This window comes from Cibotium barometz, chromosome 28 (assembly GCF_041138505.1).
Source record: "Cibotium barometz isolate CiBa-2024 chromosome 28, ASM4113850v1, whole genome shotgun sequence".
NCBI classification, from domain to species: domain Eukaryota; kingdom Viridiplantae; phylum Streptophyta; class Polypodiopsida; order Cyatheales; family Cibotiaceae; genus Cibotium; species Cibotium barometz.
The window spans coordinates 53,300,870-53,320,109 of NC_141073.1; positions in this window are offsets into that span (position 1 = coordinate 53,300,870).

The window sequence follows — 19,240 nt, forward strand, 5'->3', positions numbered from 1 at the left end:
TCTTGAATCTCCTCAATCTAATCATTATGCTTTTCCGTGATGGAGGATAAAGAACATGATCACATTCTAAAGAGTGAATCCGCCACCACATTCTCCTTTCCCTTTGTATATGTGATCTCAAAATCATATTGTTGAAGTGTAGCCAACCACCTTCTTTGCTTAGGTGAGAGATTTGATTGTGATAGGAAGAATTGAAGAACCCTACGGTCACTTCGCACATAAAACTTGCTTCTATAAAGATAGTGATGCCATTTCTTGATTGCATGCAAAATAGCAATCATCGCTTGGTCATACACATGCATCTCCATCTCTTTGTCATCAAGTTTCTGACTTTCATAAGCAATGACCCCATGATCTTGATACAACACCGCACCAATGCCTCTTCCACTCTAATAGTGAAAGGCTTAGAGAAATCCGGGTATACCAAGATAGATGCCAAAGTAAGCATTCTTTTCAGCTCATCAAAACTCTTTTATGCCATTACATCCCAAAAGAATACCTCTTTCTTCAACTTATCCATCAAAGGAGCTACCATATGTGCATACTTCTCAATGAACTGGCGATAGAATGATGAGAGACCTAAGAATCCCCTCACTTGAGTGAGATTAGTGGGAGTAGGCCAATTCTTCACACATTCCACCTTCTTGGGGTCCACCTTTATGCCATCAATGCTCATAATGTGACCAAGGTATTCCACCTCTTTTTCCATGAATGTACACTTGGTTTCTTTAGCATATAATTGGTTGGCTCTCAATGCATAAAATACCTTCTTCACATGAACCAAGTCCTCCTCTTCACTCTTGCTATACACCAATATGTCATCAAAAAACACCAATAGAAACTTGAAGAGAAATGGTTGTAGCACTTTGTTCATCAATGCTTGAAAAGTGGTGCATTACATAACCCAAACGGCATCACCATGAAATGATGGTTGTAGCACTTTGTTCATCAATGCTTGAAAAGTGGTGCATTACATCACCAAACGGCATTACATAACCCAAACGGCATCACCATGAAATGATAGATACCTCTTTTGGTACAAAATTTTGTCTTATGATCATCCCCACTTTTCATTCTCATTTGGTGGGAACTAGACCGAAAGTCAATCTTGGTGAAGAACTTGGCACCCTTCAATTCATCTAAGAGATCATCAATTCTTGGGATTGGGTATCTATTCTTGATGGTAATTTTGGTAACATCCCAATAATCTATGCACATTCTAAAAGTCCCATCCTTCTTCTTCACCAATAAAATGGGCGATGCAAATGGTGATTGACTCGGTTCCACCCAACCAATATCAATGAGCTTTTTAACTTGCTTTGTCACTTCATCTTTCTCCACTTTTAATAATCTATACCACGGTTTGTGGACCGGGCATTCGGCTCTAACTCAATGGCATGATCTACCTCCCTCATTGGTGGTGGCAAGCACTTGGGCATATGAAACACATCTTCATACTCTTTAAGTAGCTTCTTCATGCCCACATGTGTAACTTTGCTTCTTTTTTTTTCATTTTCCTCATTCTTACAAAGCTACAAAACATACATATAGCCACTCTTCTTCAATTCCCTCTTGAGTTATGTGCTATTGATCAAGGTTAACTTTGAGGTGCCAAAACCATACAATGTAATGGTCTCCTTCCCATGCATAAACCTAAAAAATACTTGTTGCAAGTTCATTGAGAAGGCTCTAAGAGTTAATAGCCAATCACACCCTAAAATCATATCAATCGGTCCCATATCGAGCACCAACAATTCAGCTTTGCAAGAGTAATCTATAGAGAGCATCAATTCCACATTTCGGTAAATCATTGTGAAATCTATGCTATCCCTGTTTGCTACTTCAACTTTTCTCTTCATTACCAATGCATCCGAGTACAACTTCAGATTTCCCAATGATTTGTAGTTCACAAAACTATGTGTGCTACCACTATCCACCAACACAAATTTTCTCTTCCCTTGACCTTAGCCTTGAATCTCAATGTATGTGCCCCTTTGCAACCGGCATAAGATTCACTAGATATGGAACAAAGAGAAGCATTGTGTTCATATGCATTTGTAGCACCCAAAGTATGAGGTAAGCCATCATCATAGTCATGAAAATCACCAAGAGAACCACCAGGGTCAAAAGGAAACTCCCCATCCGGTTCTAAAGAATAGTCGACATCCTCAAACTCGTATGGCTCCTCAAATGGCTCCAATTCTTTTTCATTAGTGTCATCCACCACTTCCAAATAAACCATATTAATCTTGACATTGCGGGCTTTGCACTCCTTCTAATGTTCCTTGCTATACTTCCCACCACATTTGTAGCATAGATTTTTGTCCCTCATCTCATTAATGTAGTCTTCCTTCACAAATTTGGTCTTGGTAACCCCATCATTAGTTGGATTTATACCAAACCCTTGTGAAGGATTTTGAGAAGTATTCCTGCTTTTGAAAGCACCCGCATTGTATGGTTTACCACCAATACCATAGACGGTAGGAAATTTGGGTACATTGGGAGTGGTAAGAAGTGGCTTTGTGAAAGCATTTGACCCATAATCCGGTCGACGATTCACCCATGTGTTTGCATACTTTTCTTCATATACCTAGCCAAGATCATTGCATCCTTGAGATTTATTGGTCTTTTTGCCTTCACATCCATTCCAATTGCATTCTTGAAGCCCTTAATATACTTGACTATTTTGAACTCCTCACTAAACCCTTCAACATGAAGCATAAGTTTGAGAAACTTATGTGCATACTCCTTCACACTCAAGTATCTTTGTTGTAGATTATCCCATTCACAAACCATTTTGTCCTTGTGCATCTTGGAAGTGAATGTGTCTCTCATATCTTCTTTAAAAGCATCCCAACTTGTGGCCTCATAACCTTGTGATTGGAGATGCCTGCACATGCATAATTTACCCTTCCAAGTGTAAAGTGGCAAAGTAAACCATAGCTTTTTCACTTCGAGCATTCATCTCAAAATCGAGCACAATTTGTTCACCCACTCCTCAAAGACATCATTATTAGTGCCTTCACCACACTTAACTTTGAGAGGACGATCTTATCCTTCACACCCTTGAATTCATCTCCATTCCCATGATGGTCACCACGCCTACGCCTAGACCATCCATATAATGATTGTAATCCTCAAACTCACCAAAGAAATCTTCCTCAACATGAGGTCTTGAAGCATCGCCTCGATGAGTATTCCCTTTGAATGGAACGTGACCATCACTCCTTGGGACTCTTGAACCTTCATTTGGAGATGCATGACCTTTGCCTTTGGCTTCATTGGGCGTGCATGGAAACATGAGTAGAATGAAAACTTGGGTGATAATTCTCTTTGTTTTCAACATAAGTTTGTCGAACCTTGCGCGATGGTCCACCCTTGTCTTCATCCTTGGTCTTCATGTCATCATACATGCTCTTAATCTCTTGCACACAAGTCTTTGCGTCATGTTGCCCGTAATCTCTTGCACAAGTGTTTGCATCATGCTTCTCATCATCATCATCATTTGTGACATATCATTTGTCATAGTGGGCATTGCTTGTGCATTTCTCTCCCCAAATGATTTGATGTCTTGGCCACATTTGCAAAACTTGACCCAATTTACACATGATTTGTCCTATGTGCCGCATTTGTAATATTGTTATCGCCATGTAAATTCATACCCTCGTCATCAACAATCTCCTCTACATGATCCTCATTCACCATTTCCCTATCTTCCCTTATCTATTGAAGTTCCATTGCTTGCTTAGATGGATGCCCCCTTCTATGGCCAACCGGGCACTTTAGGTTCATAAGAGGCCTAATGCTATTACGATGACTACTCTCATAATATATCCATGAAGTACATCATTTAGGACTGCATCCTAACTTGCTACCACACACTCTTGAAGTGGAAATTACCGTAAATACTCCATCACACCATTACGGGTGCCCATCCAAGTTATAGCTTTGGACAACATTGCTTCATATCTTGAATGTATGACCCTTTGGTGTATCTACCTTGACTCCTTTATGTAAGATAATGGTGGTAGCTCTTGTTAACCCTGGGAATGGGTTAACAACATAGAGTGATAACATGGGTGTAGGAGTACCATCCATGAGCAAGGAGAAGGGCAAGATTATCATGAAAACTTGTTAGCTTGTAATTTGGATTAGTATGAGTTAATTAATAATTCACATTAGCCTATATACCATGGCCCCCTTTTCACATATACTTATTAGTGTCCACCCTACTTGGCTTTTGGCCCATAAGCTTATGTCCCTCACTTAGACTTGGCCCTTTGGCCCAATACAACTTATGCTTGGCCCTTGGCCTCATATGTACAATTTGTGTCCACCGCTTCATTACAATGTGTGTGTATGTGTGTGTGTGTGTGTGTGTGTGTATTTGGACCATATATATAAACACACACACAGAGAGATAAATATGGCATTTCCCAAGCATGGAAATTACATGTGGTATATTTTCAGGTGTATTTGCCCGCACTCGGGCAATACAAGAGGTGATGAAGAGATGATTGTGAAGAGGGTGAGAGTGAAGAACAAGGGGTTAAGAGTTCAAAGGAAGATGAAATAGATCTATTGGGATTCAATAAGTGTAAACATATTTTTGTTTTAGCACCAGTTCATTATTTACACATTGATAATAACATTTTGTGCTTCTCCTTGTCATATGCACCACTTCAATTCATAAGTGGTGGACCCTCTCCACATGGGACTAAACTCCAACATTGATCAACTTCATCTCGTGCTATTGGGAAAGAGAAAACACAAGTATGATCTCTCCCCCATGCCATTTACAACACCCATTTGTCGAGGTTAGATAGTGTAAAAAGCTTATATGTTGTGTTGTTCTGGGTATCTCAGACTATTAAAATGATTCATGGGATCATTGTTGATGAGGATGGGAACCATAGATGCCTATGACAGCCTTGGAGGCATGTGTCACTTGTTGTGGGTAGATTTTTCTACAATCTCCAAGTCACAACGTATAGTTCCCTGATGAAATGTGTTTAGGGAGGTGCTCATGGAGTCTACATTTATACTTTTGTAGTGGACTTTGTCCTTGCTGCCGACGACACTATGGTGTGCACTTTACGTATAGAGCACTTGTGGATTGTAGTGCAAGAGGTAGAAAGTTATAATTTAACCTTGTGCAAGACTTTGTTCATGCGTCTCTCCTTATATATGTATCTCACGTCAGAAGATGGACCACAAGATGCGAGAATGTAAGTGTATTGTAGACATTTTAGATTTAAAGTGAACCACCATGAATTCCCTAAGGTAGTTATATGTGTGTGGATGTAGGTTTGTTTTTTGGTCATCGTCATGATCTTTACACACCCCCATCACGCCACGTCGAGTTGTCGGAAGTATGATAGGAGAGGCGGCGAGGTAGCTGCTAATCATCTAGATTTTGAGGTGGATGATGATGTCTTCATAGAACCTAAACCTAGAGAGGGAACCCACCCATACATATATTGGATGTAGATGGGAATCCCGTTTGGTACACTGCAGAGCGTAGTGAGACTTTTGCAAGGTTAGACTAGCTTCGTATATGCCATTCATTTCAATGCCATTCGTTTCACATAGTGGAATCATTCCATATTCATTGTCTTTTGTATTATTGTATGCTTAATGGCCTTGAAGATCTGAGAAGCCTATATGTTAGTCAAGATTTTCATGGAACGAGGGGATGTTTTTCTAGATTGCTTTACTGGAATTGGAACCCTTGCTAGAGCGTGCAAGGCACTACACCGGCATTATGTCAGTATGGAGTGGGATTTTGTGTGCTTTAGTTCTCTTTTACACCATCCTAATGATTTAGGGTAGCATTTTTTCAAGGGATACATCACAGATTATGCTTGACGACGGGAGTAGCAACTAGACATGGAAACCTCGTCTTCACACAATCACCACCACTTTCCTTAAGCCATCCCATAAGCCCAACAAAGTTGAGTGCTTCTTCATGGCCACCCATCGGTGTCCTATTGGAGGCCCCATTTCGACCTATAATGCCTCACATCACACCTATGCATCCTTAAAGGATAACCTCATCATGGGCACAACGACCCAAACTAGTGACGTCGCTATTCTCACCTGCACCATTTGGTAGAGCTCCCCATTTGGTCTACCTATAATGCCTCACATCACACCTATGCATCCTTTAAGGATAATCTCATCATGGGCAAAACGACCCAAACTAGCGATGTCGCTATTCCCACCTGCACCATTTGGTAGAGCTCCCTATTTGGTCTACCCACCACAACTAGTTGAGCGATCTACACATTTTATCAATGAAGTGGTGGAGTTCTAGTTGAGTTCTTACTCAAAGAGTTCTTCTAGTAGTGCATAAAAAGTCAACATCTTACTACCCACCACAAGTGAATGGCCAGGTCAAGAGCACAAATAAGACCTTATGCACTATTCTCACCAAGACAGTAGAAGCATCAAGGAGCGATTGGCAGCACAAGTTGCACTCTGCTTTATGGACATACGACACAGCATACAAGATGGTTGCCAATGGCCTGCCTTTTCAACTTGCATTCATCAGGCTTACCGAGGTCAAACACTTGGAATTCAGCTACTAGGTAGACATAACCTCAAGGGAAACCCTCTCATGAAGAGGTTAGTTTCCCTTAGAGCAACTTAGTGAGAAAAGACTACAATTAGCTTACATGGATTGATGGTCAAAAAACTACAATGAAAAATAGTGGTTTGACAACCAACTCAAGGAGACAAGTGTATGGAGGTAGGAGACATGGTACTAATACACAATATCAAGAATTTTAAAAAAACTGAAGTATAGGGGCCAATATCCCTATCAAGTGATAGAGATTTATCCTCAAGACACAGTAAAGACAGAGACTATGGATGTAATTAAGATGGAAGGATGTGAATGGATGTGATGTGATGTGAATCAGATAAATATGAATGAATAGATGAGATGTGATGTCATGTGAATCATGATGTAAATGAATGATATAGGATGTGAATGAATGTGTTAGCATGTGAATCGAGATGTGAATGAATGTGAATCGAGATGTGATATAGGATGTGAATGAATGATATAGGATGTGAATGAATGTATTAGCATGTGAATCAGGATGTGAATGAATGATATAGGATGTGAATGAATGTGTTAGCATGTGAATCGGGATGTGAATGAATGATATAGGATGTGAATGAATGTGATAGCATGTGAATCGGGATGTGAATTAATGATAAGGGATGTGAATGGATGTGATGTGATGTGAATCGAGATGTGAATAAACGATAAGGGACGTGAATGAATGTGTTAGCATGTGAATCGGGATGTGAATGAATGAGATGTGATGTGAAATGGATGTGATAAGATGTGATGTAAAGTGGATAGATGTTAATGTATGTGAAGTGATGAGATGTATGGGTAGATGCAAGTGGATGAGATCTGATGAGGATAAATGAGAAAATAAGCGATGAGATTGAAAAAGATATGATTAGATGAGAATGGGAATACTTATGAAATGAATGTGGATTGATGTGTGGATAGTGTGGATTGACATGAATGGATGTATGGATGATGTGGATTGATGTGTGGATAATGTGGATTGACGTGGATGGATGTATAGATGATGTGGATTGATGTGGATGGATGTATGGATGATGTGGATTGACGTGTGGATTGATATGGATGGATGTATGGAAGATGTGGATGGTGTGTGGATAATGTGAATGGATGTGGATGGATGTATGGATGATGTGGATTGATGTGGATGATGTGGATGGATGTATGGATGATGTGGGTTGATGTGTGGATAATGTGGATTGACATGAATGGATGTATGGATGATGTGGATTGACGCGTGGATTGATGTGGATGGATGTATGGAAGATGTGGATGGATGTGTGGATAATGTGGATTGATGTGGATGGATGGATGGATGATGTGGATTGATGTGGATGGATGTATGGAGGATGATGTGGGTTGATGTGTGGATAATGTGGATTGACATGAATGGATGTATGGATGATATGGATTGATGTGTGGATAATGTGGATTGATGTGGATGGATGTATGGATGATGTGCATTGACATGTGGATTGATGTGGATGGATGTATGGAAGATGTGGATGGATGTGTGGATAATGTGGATTGATGTGGATGGATGTATGGATGATGTGGATTGATGTGGATGATGTGGATGGATGTATGGATGATGTAAATGATGTGGATGATGTGGATGGATGTATGGATGATGCGATTGGATGTGATTTGATGTGGGAATGATGTGATGTGATAGGGATCGATGAAGAAAAAAAAATTTGTGGGAAGATGAGAAAAGATGGGGACTAATGTGAAAGGATGTGGAGTGATGAGAAAAGATGGAAATATTGTTGGAACTGTATTTGTATGTGAAATCTATTTTTAAATGACTGTTTTATGTCAAGAATGCTGGGGAAGCATTTTGACCGTCTTGTGAATGAGGTCGTAGAGACCTATCTGTTAAAGTTGCAACTGTTGTGACGGAGAGTCAACGGAGGACGTCTCGCGTAGCAAGGTCGGCCGAGGTCTTGACCAGCCTCGGTTTGATTTAAATGGTGAGCTTCCGGTACAGTGGATGAGGGACCAAGGAAGTGGCCTATGAGTGAAGCGCAAGGTGACCTACGAAGGATCCTAGAGGGTGCTGACCATACAGTGCTCGGGCTCTGGGTCACCGAAGATACCCACACGTACGTCGGGGAAGATATTGGAACAAGGAGTAAGAGTTGTTTTCTGAATTCGGGCATGGATCTGGTTGATTGACCTTGCTGGTCCTCAACGGATGAGTCCATGGCTCTTTTATACGGATCTGTTGGTTGATCTTACTGATCTTCAACGGAGACTCCATTTTTGTTAAAGTGAATACTTGCCGGTTACTACTATGAGCTAGGAACTATCGAAAAGGCCCCTGAGTGGATAGGGGGTGAGCGTTCTGGTTGCCAATGATGCCATAGGTACACCGATGAAGGAATGTTTGGAAATAAGGATTCAACTGGATAATTAGAGGATTATGATCAGTGACACTATGGTTTCATTAAATGATTGTTTTAAAGACTGTTGAATCTGTGAAAAAGGCAATTTCATATTGGGTGTGTAAGTGGTGTGACTAGTTTTAAGTTTGCATGAATATCCGGCTAGGGGGCCTAGGAACTCTTTTCCCTGGTACCCGAGACAACCTAACCAAATTCTTAATTGGATCCCATCACTACAGTGGTTGGCGGTTGGCTAACCCATGGGACTGGATGGGGTTAGGCTGGACTGATGGATCCCTAAATTGAGACTCAATTCTGTTCTGGTTCGATAGATGAAGTAAATCCCAGACAAAAATTATTCTATGGAAAAGAATCAACGGCTGTGCCTCTCAATGAGGAAAAAAGCGTTGGTCTCTATGATCCAAGTGCAATCTTTTCCCTGATGTGACTATGGGACTTACGGGTTCGGTTAGATCAGTTCAGTTAGTTAAGGCTTTTGACTACGTTAGAGAAAAGTTATCGTGGAGGAATCGCCCGTACTTTCTGGGCAAGGGAAGTTTTTTTGGGTTCTTCGGTTTTGGATGAACCGATGGATTAGTCTCTTGTCCGGATATCCGTGGGCGAGGCCCCGAGTGTGGGACCCTGCCCTGCGCAAGAAGTGCTACTTCCGCTGCTAGCACCCCTAAATTCGTTGCGCGGTGGGGATAGGGACCTCACATCCAATCTGATGTTCGTCCGGTGTGGTTGAGCTATATCCATGCATGTCAGGTCGCCAGAGTTGATCCATCACATTCAATTCACCAAATCCAACCCTGAAGTGGGTGCAATGGTGGATATCTTGAAAATAAAGCACTTCTCACGTGAGGACCCTTGTCCCAGGAACCTGCTTCCATGGAAAAAGTTGTAAGTGCTCTGAAACCTAAAAATCAAATCATTCAAATTTCACACTTTACTTATGTAGATTTTAATAACTCTTTTACAAAAACATAATTGCCCAACCAAATTAACCTACAAGCTATCACCATTATATTGCCTAGGAATCTCCATGGCCTTGATAACCTCTTTGACATTCAACAAAATCTTTGTTAATGTGTTTCACTTCTTCATCCATGGCCTTGATAACCTCTTTGACATTCAACAAAATCTTTGTTAATGTGTTTCACTTCTTCATCCTCCAAATGTATTCCAAAATGCTCGTACCATCTCCTCTTGTAATAACAGTGGATGAGGCCGATGCATTGGTTTTGTTGTTATTTTATAAGGGGTTGCATAAATCTATCACATTAGATTGAGTTGGAAGTCCTCTGGGCGGTCTATCTAAGATGGCTATTGGTTATTTTGTTGTTATTTTATAAGGGGTTGCATAAATCTATCACATTAGATTGAGTTGGAAGTCCTCTGGGCGGGCTATCTAAGATGGCTATTGGTTGTGGGTTTAAGTTTAACAAAGCATCAACTATTGCGGAGTAATTGGCTGAAAGAGAGTCCTCAAGTATATAGAACTGCTCCCCCTCATGAGATTAGAGGTTGCCTTTAGAGAGGGACATGCAACTCTCGGGACCCAATATTTACTACTGCTTGCAATTCATAGAACGAATGGGGAGCTACTTGTCCTTGTAAGAACTTTGTGCTCAGGAGAACTCGCCCATTATTGAAACATAGATTCTTCTTAGAAGATGGGTAGGTGATATACATCTCATTATAAAGAGGAACAAAAAAGAAGTACACAAGAAATAAAAATAATAACACAACAGGTACCAAGTACACACGAAATGAATGGTGATTAACACCCTTAAATAAGTTGGCCATTTTTTATTTGATCGTTTTAAAGTAATTATTATTTTTTAAAAACATTAATTTCAAAAAATATACGATATATATATATATATATATATATATGGGAAAAGATTTTTAATGAGCTTTTTTTTTTCTTTGGCGAGCTTTTGTGTTATCTCAAAGTAGATTCCCACCAGAGCCAACCCATTGTAGGTGAGCATTTTAACACTGTGATGAGCCAAGAAGATCCTCTTACATCAAGGAAGTAGAATTTGCAAGCTTTTGCTATGAATTTTACTTAGAGATATGTTGAAAGATGTACAATCAATTAATTGAGAATGGTGAACTTTTATGAAAAGATACTTGTAATAAATAGCAACACAACAAAACAACTTTCAAATAGAGATAGGTTTTGCAAACCTAGCTGCTATAGAGAAGATGTCAAAATAAAATTCCAGCCAACTAGACAATACCAAAAGGTTAAAAAACACTACAAAATAGGTGAATGGTTTCATCTAAGCAAAAAAGTGAAAGGACGTTACAAAAGAGACTATTGAAACGGTTATGGATCATGGATACCATCTAGATAAACAATGAAAAAAGGTTTAGTAGGCATGTCATTGATTACAAGCCATGTGCTAAAAGGACACCCCTTTCTTCTAAGGATAGGATCTTTTGGTACCCAAGGCAAAGTCCAACTCTGATTTTTTCAGAAGAGGCTGGTGCATAAACATATTCAAGTCAGCATCTAACTTCAAAACCCTTAGAAAAACAAATTATATATGCTTGGAAGCTAGGTATGGTTGTGACTTAAGTTCCCTTTGCTAAAAGTCTGGGACAAGTGCAACAAGGGTGTCCTTGATTGTCACTTCATACTTAGGACTTTCTTCAACTCTTTCTCCCACACTGCACACAATAAATGTCTCATGCTCACCTGCCTTCACCACCCTTTCCTGAATAACATGTGCCTTTAGTGATAAAGCTCGTTGGATCCTTCGCATAGCAACACAAGATATCTTTGACCTATAATATGGCTTCCTAGAGGGGTTTTGATTGGCCTCTTCATGCATGTGTATATTGTCCTTGCTAGAACTCCCTCCTCTAGGTGTTATGGCTGCACTTGTCACAACATGTCAGCCTCTAGCTTGAACCCTGCACTTGTCACAACATGTCAGCCTCTTCTTGCATAAGAGCAGTACCTTTAACTACTTGCCAAACACTTGGTACATTCTCAGGAATAGGGGTGATACTATCATCCACATTCCAAGTGTGTGTACATGTGGTGTTGAAAAACCACATCATTTGTGCAGTAGGCCATCCATAAGGGTGTCTACTTGTGGCAAAGAAACACGGAGCATGTGTTGGAGTCCCATTTTTTGAGAGGAGAGTATTGCACTTCTTTCTATCCAGTGTCCATCCTAGACATTTGACACAGCTCCTTGCATTTGTCCTACCAATTGCTCGAGTTGCCTCATTAATCTTCCTTTCAACCATAAATTGACCTCCCTGTATAAGTGATCTGCTTTGAGTTGTGTTAGATGGATCAACCTCAACATACACACATGGTGGAGGGTGTCCTATTACTTCATCATCATCAATTAGTATTTTCCTTGGGTGACCTCTCCCTCTTCGTGGTTGGTTGACATGGTCATACTCTGGTCTATGGCTACTTCCTTCTTCTGGTGTTGTCACTTCTATTGCTTTCCTACACTTTCTAGTAGTCTCATTGTCACCCTGCATGTGATCTCTTCTTGTGCTCTTCGGGGTTCCTACAAAATAGATTCCTTGACAATGTGGACAACATGTGATGGTCTACTTGCTTAAGCCTAGTTAGCCCTTGCTGAAAGCATTGACAAAGTGGTCCTTGGCCAAGATGTCGGGGGCCAGCCTCATATGCATGTTGCTTCGCACATTGAAGAATAGCATTGCATAAGTCACTAACTACATCATCATACAAGGTGATTTTTTATTCGAACCCCTTTGATGCTAGCCAGTTATGATGTTTACTCTCTGCCATATTCACTATTGGTTAGGAGTAGCACCTTTTTGAATTTGTGGGAAACAATTCAAATCTCTTTAGACTTACAATTATATCCAATTAGAAGTAGATAGCAATAAAAGGAAAGAAACCTCAATAACTCAATTCAAATCTCTTTAAACTTACAATTATATCCAATTAGAAGTAGATATCTACTTCCAATTAGAAGTAGATAGCAATAAAAGGAAAGAAACCTCAATAACTCAAGAATACATTCAGGGATAGGACTTACCAATCCTTCATAATTTCCCCAGTGATGAATTCGCAAAGCCCACCAAAATTGAGCCAACTTTTCATATATCGTATCTCCTTACTAGGCACACATCCTCTTGCCCAAAAGGACCTAATTTGGTCACATATTCCATTTGATTCCTCCTTTGTTGTTGCAAGGCACTGACTCTCACACAACTCCTTATGTTGTGCTTGAAATTCCTTTGCAACGTATGCATGGTTGTGTCGATTTAGGCTGTGCTCCCAATGGAATAAACATGACCTCTTCCTACCTTCCATGATATTGTATTCACCTCCATTGAATATAGTTTGAACAACGTACCACCCAGCTAGAGCTTCATTTGCCATAAAACTAAAGAAGTTGGCCTTTCTGTTGCCGATTACCTCGTGCCACAATTGCCAAAGAAGAGAAGTCCATAAAGGAGAGTTTTGACCAAATGGTTGATCGACACATCTCCACGAATTGGGTGGAGAACCACTTGGTTGATAATCATAACCGCCTTCCTAGAGTGCCTCTTTGTCACCTTCCTAGAGTGCCTCTTTGTCGCCTCCTTGCAAACTTGGCAATCCAAACGAATGAGGATTCCATCGAAGGGTTAATTAAAAGCATGGAAGAGATCACATACCAGCCACGATAATGGCAGTGTTCATTGTCTCTGAGGGATTCCTCGGCCAAGAGCCCTTTCCATTTGACCATCGAGGTCATGACCTATCGTTGTCAGCAATAGAGTTTGACATGATACTAAAGCAGACGAAAGGATGGAAACACATGGTTGGGAAGATGTTTGTTGTCTCGGATGGCAACCACCGACTCAAAGCATGGAAAGAATGGGCAAAAACCAGTCGAGTTGAAAGAGAGAAGGTTCCCAAGGTGATTTGTAGAGTGGTCTGATTCCATGAGGAGGAGGCAGAGTTCTTGTTGGTGCTACGCATGATAAATAAGTAAGTGGAATGTATCTTATTTTTCTATGATTCAAATGGACAAACATCTTATAAGTCATTATTTACCTTATTTTATATGCATGCAAAATTGCCATGGTCACTATACCATTCATGTGCGAATACAACCGCACATGATATATTTATGATGCAGTGTGTGGGACTTACCAATCCACAATCATTGTTGTTAAAGTTCAATGATACGGAGTGCACATGGGCCGAGAAAGCTATTACTCATTGGGGACCTAAAAAATCAAAGTGGTTGAAGCTTCCCATGGCACTCCTCTCACAATTGGTTTTCAAGGTATGTGCACGCCTCATTCTCATACCACAATAAAGCCATGTTTTGATTTCAAAATATGTGTCTTAAACATAAATGCATTGCAGCCAGAGTTCGATGCCATGTACTAATATAAGCCAAGGTCAGTGGTTTGCTTGAGTGAGGGAGTGGAGAATACCTTTTGAATGTAGAAATGTTTAACAAGAATTACAAAGATGCCCTGAAGGAGACGAAGGCCTATTTACAAAGAGGGGACATGAGCTGCCACAAATTACCAACCCCGACTGTGGCAAAGAGTTTTTCAAGAAAGTAATCTCCTACCAAGGCTGGGGTGAAAAGGCCAACAAATTCACTACTCCCAAGCTAGTAGAGATAGCTCTTGAGCACATATTCCAAATGGATAGTAATATCTCGAACTCTCTCGGCACATTAAAATATTTTTTATATGTAGGTAGAACTATAATGTTGGTTCACAATGCAGGAAATGTAGGCTCCTTGACATATTGGCGGGTGGTGAGTTTTTAAAGTCCCTATGTTGGTTGAATGCAGGAGTGAAGAAAGGCAAGAAGCCTGGCACCAATCAGCCCCCAAGAAGAAGAAGGGCAAGAAATCATCAAACGAGAAGCCTCCATTATCCACGGCCGTGAAGCAAAGCCCAAAAAGAGGTCGCGGGGCCAGAGTGGGAAGAGGATGAAATTGATAAGGATGCTAAGGATAGCCCCTCTAAGGATGATGAGCATGATGATGGGCATGAGTCCCATGCATAGGGCGATGAGTAGGTGAGCCCGCATGGTGAGAGCAAAGAGTAGGGGTCAAAGAGTTCAAAAGAAGATGATGCAGCCCTATTGGGATCCAATAAGTGAACTTAACATGTTTGAACAATCATTAGTCCATTTATTGAACAAAGTAATAACATATATTTGTTCTTGTCTAAATGTAGACTATTGTCCACATGTGGTGGACCCTCTCCACCTAGTTCTCAGCTCAACATTGATCACCTCCATCTCGCACTTTTGGGAAAGCGAAAACACAGGTATGATCTCTAACCAATGCCAGTGAATCTCTCCATTCGTGTCATTATATAGTTTGCAATCCACTTATATGCTTTGTTGTTCCAGGAATCTTGCAGTATTGCAAGGATTCATGGGATCTCTGGCAAGGTGGAGAAGTATGGACGCCTTTGATAGCCTTGGAGGGCTATGCTTGGTGTGGGCTAATTTTCCAACAAATATCTCTCTCTCTACAAGGATGAGGTTGTGGTTCCTCGATGGACTATTTTTAGGGAGGTACTTGTGGAGTCAGCTTTTATACTTGCTGAAGAGTTCCTACAGGCCAACGACACTATGGTTTGTACTCTACGTGTGGAGCACTTGGGGATTGATGCGCAAGAGGCAGAGACTTGGAACTTCACATTGTGAAGGACTTTGTTCTTGCGCTTTTTGCTAATAGTTGTATATCATGTCAGAAGATGGCCATGAAGAGGTGAGTGAAGAAGTGGTTTTTATTAAGGTGAAGCTCAATGATTTCCATAGCGTACTTACTAGTGTGTGCACGTAGGTCACTATTTCGGTCATCGCCATCTTTATGCACCCCAGTGAGAGTACGTCAAGTCGTCCAAAGTATGACAGGTGGGGAGGTGAGGTATCTGCAGATTGTTCATGTTTCGAGGTGGTTGACGATATCTTCCTAGAGTCGAAACCGAAAGACAGAAACTTGCCATATCAGTTGGATGCAGACATACCAGTTGGATGCAGACATACCAGTTGGATGCAGACATACCAGTTGGATGCAGACATATCAGTTGGATGCAGACAGGAATCCCATCCGAGATGTTATTCAGCATAGTGAGCCTTCCAAAAGGTAGTCATAGTACTCACTTCATTACAATTCGATTTGAATAGTGTAATCATTGTATAGTCATTGTCTTTTATATTGTCGTCCATTTATATATGCCAATTGTGAGCTTTTACTATGGTAGGTGGTTACTCGAGATGTTCACCGATCGAGGGGATGTAATCCTAGATTGTTTTTTCAGTACTGGGACCCTTGCTAGAGCATGCAAGATACTACATTGGCATTGCATCAGCGTGGAGAGTGACGAGGTGTGCCTTAGTTCATGTCTACAACCACTTATGTACGTTCTCGATGATTTGGGTCAACAGTTTTTCAAGGGTGAGGTTAGTGAGTATGCTTGATAAGAGCAGTAAAGGGACATAGGGGCATCGTCTCCACATGTTCCTCACCCATATCCTTCACCCGCCCCAGTACCCATGAGCCCAACACAATCAAGTGCCTCGTCATGGTAACCTGGTGTTCCAAGGGAGCCCCAATATCAACATGTCATGCCACAGATATCCCCCATGAGTTCCTTTACACTATCCTCATCATTGGGTGCAACACGTTTTGAACTTGTGAGGCCGCTATTCCCACTTGGATCTGCACCATTTGGTAGAGCTCCCTACATGCAGCCACCTTCCTTCTTCTACCACCACTCGTGGTGTCCTTTTACTGATGTATTTCACGTGCTTGTAAAATGAAAGAAATATATTGGTTTAGACATTATTGTGATGCACTCTTGTACACTCAAATAATGTCAATGGCATTGTTTTTAGCTTTTGCTGTGACCATTTAGGTAATCAAATTGACAATTGAGAGAGATGGAGCAAGATGGATAGAGATCTCAAGGCCACGAGAGAGAGTGTCAGTGAAAGAGAGAGAAAGTTTGAGTGAAACCTTAAAATAATTATTTTTTTGCTTAAAATAGTTATTTCTATTTATGAGAACTTATAAATACAATAGAGATTGCCATGTTCCAGTACTCTTCTTCTAGGCACACATCCCATCCCACCCTCTCTTTATACCTTCATATTGCAATAGGATGGGCATAAACTCAATTATGATGGGTTCATTTAGCAATCCCTCTAACACTACTACATTTGCAAGCATCTTAAGTAAAGCTCTCCAATCTTTCATGCACCTTAAAGAAAAGGAACCTAGATCATATGCCCTTATGGAGGCATGGATGTCACAAGATCTAAATTTCTAACGAAGATAGAAATCAAATAAATTGCAAGAAATTGATTTAAATTCAACAATTCATCAAACATCACATTACTATGATTAAAATATTCAAAAACAAATGAAAATACTTAGCTCACAAAGATTCGACTCCAAGATTGGGTGCAGTCATCCCCCCTCATGTGTGTATGACATATTTTTCCCCACACGAGTATTTACGAGATACTTTATTCCAATTTAGGTCATAGCCTCCAAAAATACAAAAAGGGTGCTTCTCTTGCACGACACTCTCTTATCTTCAAAAATAGAGTGCCCATAAATTGAGGCTTGGGTTTAAAGCATATCACGCTTTACCTAATATTTAAGATCAAGTCTATGCTTAATAAACTATGGCTTTTACAAAATAAAACAAATGTGCACAAGCTAGCACATGTATTTACAAAGCTTGTTTACAAAAATGGTGTGCCAAAAGTAATAAATTGTTGTGACTTCTCCTCAATACTCGGAATCCTCTTCACCTATAAAATAACCAACAATAAATTGGTGAAATAAATATTCCATAAGCATATAAACCATCATCACACACATGTTTGTCAAGCGTAAGTAACCCGAGAATCACCCCTACATAATACGAACCAACTGAAACAAACATTGGAGTCCCCAAGCATACGTCAATATCCACCAAACGTATTAATATTTATAATGGTATCATCCATGATATTAACATAATTTGGCATGACGCAAAGATAATCCAAGCGTCTTCGAACTATCTAAGAGGGTAGAATAATATTTTTAAGAGGGCTTAAAATATATTCCCATAACATCCCCTGTTGCTTGAGTTTGCAATTGTTCTCAATTGCCGGTTTATTGAAACGAATGGAGGATCTTAGGGAAAGCACGAAAATATTTCTCAGGCACCCATCTTGCAACTTCACGACGAGGATGATTTTTGAAAGTTATTAAATATTTACTATATTGGTTTCCAGTACAAGTTGGTGTAATTTTATGGTCAATGATGGTATCTGGGAGTCTGATTTCTTGGTCTCCTTATATAAGAGGTGGTTCTTCATATATTGAATGAGTGGGAAGTTGTCCTTTGAAAAGGTTTTAATAAGCTAACATGAAATGAATTGTGAATGTTCCAATGAGAAGGTAATTCAAGTTTATATACAACATCATTAATTTTGTAAATCACTTTAAAAGGTCCATAAAATCTTGATGCAAGCTTAACAGCAGCTGGTAAATTTTTAACACTTTTAAGTCGACGTTTTTTAATTTTCAAAAGTACATAGTCTCCAAGTTCAAAGGATATAGCTTTACGTTTATGATTTGCTTGCTTAACATACTTTGCTTGAGCATGGGCAATGGAATGTTTTATGTCATTCAAAATGGTCGTAAAATCAATAGTGAATTGATCACCAGCTTCGATTTTGTGAGAAAGTCTAGTTACCGGAATAGGCAAAGGTTTTCCATATACAATTTCGAAAGGTGCTTGACCAATAACTGAATGAGGAGTATTATTGTAAGCAAATTGGAGAAGATGAATGTACTTATCCCATGAGTTAGGTTGTTGGGCAACATAGGCTCTAAGTAGATCTAAGATAGTGTTGTTAGTAACCTCACTTTGTCCATTTGTTTCCGGATGGAAAGATGTTGAGAAATCTACTTTAGTGTTTGCCTAAGTTGGAGAATAATGTGATCCAAAAATTACTACAAAATCTTGAATCTTTGTCAAAAACAATGACTTTGGGTAATAAGCCATGATGTACAAAGATTTGTTTGATAAACATATTTGCTTGTTGTGAGAAGTAAAAGTTTTCTTACAAGGTAAGAAGTATGCTTGCTACTCAAACGGTTAATTATTGTCCAAATCATATCGTTATGCTTGCTTACTCAAACGGTTAATTATTGTCCAAATCATATCATTATGACTCAATGTAGTAGGCAAACCTGTGATAAAGTCC